General features: G+C 57.2%; 1 protein-coding gene across 1 annotated transcript in view; it reads right to left on the bottom strand.

The window, feature by feature from the left end:
- METRNL (meteorin, glial cell differentiation regulator-like) overlaps positions 1–6,730 on the bottom strand; it is a 38,411-nt gene that overhangs the window by 15,582 nt on the left and 16,099 nt on the right. The window lies entirely within an intron of this gene.

Below are 6,730 nucleotides of genomic sequence, written 5' to 3'. Positions count from 1 at the left end.
GCCGGAGTCGGGGCCACCCGAGCCGCTGGACCCGTGCGCACAGATCCGCGCCCGCCGCCGCCGATAGAGCCTCTGAAGTCTGCAAGTCCGCGGTCCCGGTCCCGGCTCAGCTGGGGGGCGGTGCCCGTCCCGCCGCTCCGCCCCCGCTCCGGGTCCGCCCCCGCGCGCCGGAACTCCGCCCCTTGCGCCCGCGCCCCGCGCCCAGTACGCCCGGCTGGACGCGGCGGATACCCGAGTCTGCGGCGTGGCTGGGGCGCGCAGCGCCGGGGGCGTGTGGCCCAGGGGTGGGACAGGCTAGGCCGCCGCGGAGAGGAGAGGGCTGCGCGAGGGACGGGGAGGAGGGCCCGGGAGGGAAGAGCCAGGTTGGAAAGTGGAATTTCGAGCGGGAGGGGGAAGGGCAGCAGCGCGTCCCAGGCTTGTAAGGTGCGGGGGCGGGGTAGAAACCCGAGACCCGGTGTCTGTGCAGACCCTAGCCGAGCGCCTGGTCGGCAGGTCCTTCCCGCGGGCAGACTGAGTCCGGAATGGCCTCTGGGATGTAGCAGGGGCGCCTGGCCGTGTCACTGCTGTGTGACCAGCCTGAGGCCCTCAGGGATGTTCCTGGCACCCACCCTCCACGGGATTTGAGTGTGCTTTGCGGAAGTTCAGACTGCCACTGGGGAGCGAAGGCCCGGCTGTGGCCGGTGATGTGGCTGACTCAGAGTTGAGTGTGCGGTGGACCCTGGGACACCCATTCCACAGAAAGGCTCTGGATTTGCCGGCCAAGGTCACCGCTCTTGTGCATCCCTCCCCCTGGTCACCCGCCGCCCCATCCCTGCTCCAAAGTTAGTCTCCTGCCCAAGCTTCACGCTTGATTTTCGTGGTGGGGACCTTCTTGTGTACTGTAGGATTTTAGCAGCATTCCGGAGTAGCAGTCCCCGCACTGCCAGGCTTGGCAACAAGACCTGTCTGTTTCCAGATACTGCCAAATGCTCCCTGGGTGCAAGGTTTCCTTCTGAGCTCCCTGTTTTCCCAGCACCAGCCTCCTGAGCACAGCATGAGGAGAGCCGCTGCCTTCCCCAGCTGGTCACTGGGGCCAGCAAGTGCCTGACATCCAAACAGGAGGACAAAGGCAACTCAGAGGACCCTAGCCTCTGGAAGGATAAGGATCTACCAGGTGGAGGGAGGGAGCCCTGGCACGCCAGCCAGCCACCCCAGGAATCAGAAGCAGGTTTTTCTGCTTCCTCAGACTCGGGTGTTGATTTGAGTTCCAGAGTCTGAAACTCCATCAAACAGTAGAGAAATCTGACCTGGTTTTAGCATTTCTTTTCTGGCCAATATACATTTCGGTAGGAATTGCGAATGACTTGTGAGGGAGGGGAGTTACTTCCTATTATTTTTGCATTGCACCCTTTCATTTGGTTAGAGTTTGGAACTCTAAGTCGCTTGTAGAGATGGAATTATTACCCTGGAGAAGCCAGAGGCTGCAGGGTCCACAACAGATGAGTCTGGGAGACAGCCTCTGGAATGCTGGGGCAAGGCTGGGGGCGTGGTTCACCCTTGAAGGGGGTTACAGTTGAAGAATCTGCTTAAGGCAGCCCCACAATAGCAGGTCAACCCACCCAGCCTAAGCCTGGAGCAAGGACCTTGCCTGGTCATAAATGGTGATGTCATCCCAAGACCCAAAGTCAGCTTTGAGGCTGGAGGACTCTACAGCCTGCTGCACCCCTCACCACACCCCCTTGGAGTGTATGTCCACTCCCCCCCTTGCTGCAGGTACCAGGGTGCAGAACTGCGCTGAGAAGTGAGTGAGCCAGGTGAAACTGCTAACCAGGCGCAGGGGAGAGGGTTCTGCTGCTTGCAGGTCTGGAAACTGCAACCACTTCTGTGCACGCCGAGCATGTCTTCACAGCAGCACCTCTCACCCAGGGCACTTTGGGTGGTAAGGAAAGGCTATATAAGCAGCCTGGCCCAGCTCATCGACCCCTGAAGGGCCTTGGGGCTGGTCAGGGTCCAGGTCTTCATACAAAGGAAGGTGTGGGTTGGTTTGAGGGCCCCTTCTTGTTACAGATGCAGAGACTGAGTGCTGTGAGCCTGAGTGATCTGCTCAGGGTTTCAGAATTCCATAGTGACCGCTGGACCAAAGAGGAGAGCCGTTTTGGGGGGGGCAAAGTGGAGCTGATTCCTGTCCCAGGCTCAGGACTGTGACCTGGAAAGCTGCCAAACCACCTCTGCCCAGGTCCACTTCCCTAAAACAAGCTCTGCACAATGATGCTTGCCGGACCAGTGGAGCAGCAACCAGGAGCCAACTCTACAGCATTCAGTTAATAATATATCCACATTGGCTCAGCGATTATAGCACCAGTGCACATTAATGCAAGATGTCAGTAAGAGGAATCGGGCAGGGCAGGGAGTATATCGGAACTCTCTAGTATCCGCTTAGCTTTCTGTAAGCCTAAGAAATTTAAGACAATTGATTAAAGACAAAATTTCTAGCAGCGTTCTTGGGAGAATCTGATAGGCTCTTGGGACTGTCCAACCTAAGTCTCTGTGACAGGCCTTCACTTCTGGGGACACAGGTACCTCTGGATTCCTGGAGGGTCCCTGAAGCAGGAATTTCCAGATTTCCCTCCTCATGGCAAGCGCCAGCCTTGGGGTGGGGCCACAGCAGCAGAACTGGTTCCTCACTCACCTCCGGGCCTCCTGGGCACCTCTTTGTCCTTCAAGATGGGGCTGACGGCCCCTCCTGGCCATGCAGAGCCACCTCCTGGTGCTCATGGTGTCAGCTCTTGGGGGGCATGTGATGGTGGGGGTCAGGACAGCACAATGCAGTGGGTCATGGCTGGTTGAGGCTCCCCAGCAAAGACGACCTGCCCCGCTTCATCACCCCCTGCCCCACCAAGCGGGGAACAGGGAAACCCTGCAGGAGTCCAGTCAGAGAAACTTGGGGTGTGTAAGTCCACGGATGGCTGGGGTCGGGGAGCACTTCCCAGTGAGACTTTCTCCCAGTTAAACCCAGGAAGGTGGTGTGCCCACCCCACCCATAGTGAGAAAGAAGATGAGTGTTGTGGCATCTGAGAAAAGCTGGGTGCTGCATTCATGGTCCTCCCAACACCAGCATGCCCACTGGAAGGCAGAATGGAGGATCAGACCCACTGTAGTCAGAGAGCAAAGCTGCCCATCCATACACCCGGGTGACAGCCCCACCGTCCTGCCTGAGTTCCTTCCACGGCCCCATGAGGCCAGAGGAATAGGGCTCAGCAATGACAGAGACCACAGAGCACAGCTCAGCGTGCCCTTGAGGTGCACACCTCTGCTGGGCCTCGCCTCTGCAGTGACGCAGGGCACTTAACCACAGAGCCGCCTGTCCCACCTACTGGTCCACGCAGAGCACGTAATGACGGAGTCCACGGCCCAAACTCAGGTCAGTATCAACCTTCACTCCTGATCTGTCCCTTCACTTAAAGAGATGTTTCCCAGGCGCCTGCCTGGCACATCTCTGGGGTGAGTTCCAGGGCTGCAGCCCCGGACCTGGGCCAGGCTGAGAGGCAGCAGCGATGGCCTCCAGTGAGACCATGACGATGGTTATGGCCGGATAATTGCAGCTCTGAAGTGTCCACCTGACCTGCAAGCTCCCGTGTGCTCCAGCCTCTCCAGTTGTTCCTTTTAAGTGCGGCAGGGACCCACCACCTGAGGAAGGAAGCTCGCTGGGGTGGGATCTGTGGGGCCAGACATGCTTTACCAGCCTCTGAATGTCAGGGTGCAGCAGGCCCTGCGGGTGGTGGATGGACCACAGACATGGGCTCCGATGTGGCCCCCCCTCCATGGGTCACACAGGTGGTGGAGTCAGGTCTGTTTCTGAATCTTGTTACCTGCAAAGTAGGTGGAATCTTGATTCTCAGGGGGATATAGAGTGTGTCACATCATCACACAAAGCCTTATATAAGGTGGGCATGATAAACCTCAGCTCCACACAGATGCTGATGCGGGGGTCAAGGTGCCACCCGACTCTCAGCAGGGCTCAGGACCTCGTGGGGAAACCCTCTCCCCAAGCACCACCCCACTGCTTTCATTGCATCGTGAGTTCTTTGAGCCAGTAATGCTCAGTCCCTGTAAATGCTTTCATTTTCTGCCCAGTCTTGAGGTTTTCAAATGTGTACTGATGATCATTCTATCATGCATAATGTCCAGTCACTTGAGTCTGCTCATTGAAGAATCAGCTTCCTCCCCTAGAAACTGGACACTTCCAGAAAAATGTTAAAAGTTTTCCCAAATGTGTCCAGGGAATTCATTCTTTGGCATTCGAAAAACACACGTTGTTGTTGAAGTTGGTAAGTCATGTTCGATTCTTTGCAACCCCATGGACTGCAGCACGCCAGGCTTCCCTGCCCTTCACTATCTCCTGGAGTTTGCTCAGACTCATGTCCATTGAGTCGGTGATGCCATCCAGCCATTTCATTCTCTGTTGCCGGCTTCTCCTCCTGCCCTCAATCTTTTCAAGCATCAGGGTCTTTTCCAGTGAGTCAGCTCTTTGCATCAGGTGGCCAAAGGATTGGAGCTTCAGTTTCAGCATCAGTCCTTCCAGTGAATATTCAGCGTTGCTTTCCTTTAGGATTGACTGGTTTGGTTCACATGAAAATACCCAGACCCCCATCTGCCAAGGGAGGTTTACACGTGGACCCAGCCCTGTCCCTCCTCAGCCCCTGGATCGCTGTCATTTCTGCCACGCCGCTTTCCCCTTCCAAGTCATTTTTGCTGACATAATTATTGTAATCGTGGTGAAATGATGGATCACGAGCAAACGCTTGTAATTTAACATTTAGCAACTGTAGCCAGCAGTGTGTAATTACAATGTGAAACAGCCAGGAGAGTGCTGGCTGGCCCCAACCCAAACACCTTCACCCAATCACCTCTTTAACCTAATTTACTGGCATGTTTGCCATCTGTGAGGTTGAGAAAAGTGGGAGGGAGAAAGTGAGGGGCTCCTGCCAGTCAGCCAGGTGTGTGCATGGGTCAGCAGCGAAGGTGGTGTGATTATTCCTGTGCCCTCATTGCCGTTGTTTGCAGCGGCCACCTTGGTTCAGCCTGGGCTTGGTAGCATCTCACTCTGCCTGGCTGTCAACAGACCACACAGTGGTGATGTCTGGTGACCCCACGGCCGTCACACTGGCAGGAACGTCTCTGTTCTCTGAGTGCCTTGAGGCAGCACCCCACAGGGGAGAAGGACCCCCACCCTGGCACCACATATTCAGTGAGTACGTGCTGCCGGTGGTCTTACAACCCTCCTCCTCACCCAGCTCAGACGTCACTTCTCCTGGGGAGCCGGCTGAACTCCATCTCAACGACTCTGTCCCAGGCAGCTACGGGCCAGGCCTGGCAGTGCCCCCAAGCAGGTACACATTTCTACAATCCAGCGGCTGCACCCGATTGGTCATCAAGGCTCCTAAGCTGGGCTGGGATCATCCTAAAGGCCTGGCGACCCCAGGGTGGTAACACTGAGAGGGCGGTGTCCTGGGTGCTGAGGGTGGCGTGCCAGGGAGCCAGGTCCAGAGATCCTGCTTCTGTGCATGGACGCTAGCCTCACTGTTTGCATCCTCACCCTCGCCAGGCTCACCGCCCCCTGGAGCTCCCAGGTGTTCCCAGGAGATGCTCCTGTATCCTCCGGTTGCTGCTCGCGTGTGTCTCCTGATAGGTGTGCCACGTGGGCTGCTCCCCACTCAGCCACCCCGCTGGACGGCTTCTGAGGAAGGACTCAGAACCACGCTGTCTCCCTGAGGAGCAGAAGTTTCTGATACAGCAGTTACCAATGTATATCCCAGTTGGGCATTTTCAAACGTCTGAAGCTGCCCAAGTCAGGTGCCACGCGCCCAGCACCACACGCCCTTTGATTCACCCCCTTTCAGCTCGGGCGCATCTTTGTGTGTCTCATGTATGCACATTTGTTCATTTTTTGCTGGGCCCTTTATGAGTGGCAGAGGTCATGAGTTTCACCTTTAAATTCTGGAAGAAGAGTCGCTTACTCCCTGGATGGTGCCGACACCACTGTGGTTCCGATAGCAGGTGAGGAGCTCACAGGGAGATGAGATCCCTTTGAGGAGAGGTCCGAGTCCCCGTTTTCTCCTTTGTCCCCAAAACATCCAGTATGAGGGACAGAGTCTTTCTCTGCCCCTCCCCCAGCCAGCAGCCCTGTGCTGGGATGCACCAGTGGGGCAGGTAGCCCTGGGGTGTGGCACATATGAATTCCCAGCCACACCTGTTGATAGCTGGACACTCTTGCTGGTGGTGGCCTGTCTTACGTCTCTAGGCCCAGGAATCCAGGCATGTGGCATAGAGACAGTGACTAGGGGCACTCTGGCCTTCAAGTAACCAGGTGTGGCATCCCCTTCCTGCCCAAGAAAGGAGAAAAGGACAAGGCAGATCCTGCAGAAACTCCATGTGCACTCAGCGCTGCCCCCCCCCACCCCAACAAGTTCTCCTCCCCCAGGTCCCACGGGTGCCAGCACACTCAGGGACCCCTTTGTGGTCTCAGCCGGGAGCCCCAGCGACAGGCTCCTGAGTCAGTTCTGGGTCACCTGCACCTCTGTGACTCAGCCCGGGCAAGCAGGCGGGGGTGGCTGTAAAACACGCTTGTCTGGAGCCTGGGGGGGTGGGGCCTCATCCCTTAGCTTCTCTCTCACTTGCCCCGCCCTGGGGAGAGGCCACAGCGGGCTGGACAACTCAGAGCTGCCCCTGCTGGAGGGGCTGAGGGCAAGCC

The sequence above is a fragment of the Bison bison genome, unplaced genomic scaffold (assembly GCF_000754665.1).
Source record: "Bison bison bison isolate TAMUID 2011002044 unplaced genomic scaffold, Bison_UMD1.0 scf7180017864371, whole genome shotgun sequence".
In the NCBI taxonomy this organism is placed as follows: domain Eukaryota; kingdom Metazoa; phylum Chordata; class Mammalia; order Artiodactyla; family Bovidae; genus Bison; species Bison bison.
The sequence above is the reverse complement of the archived record's forward strand: the minus strand, read 5'-3'. Positions and strand labels throughout refer to the sequence as shown.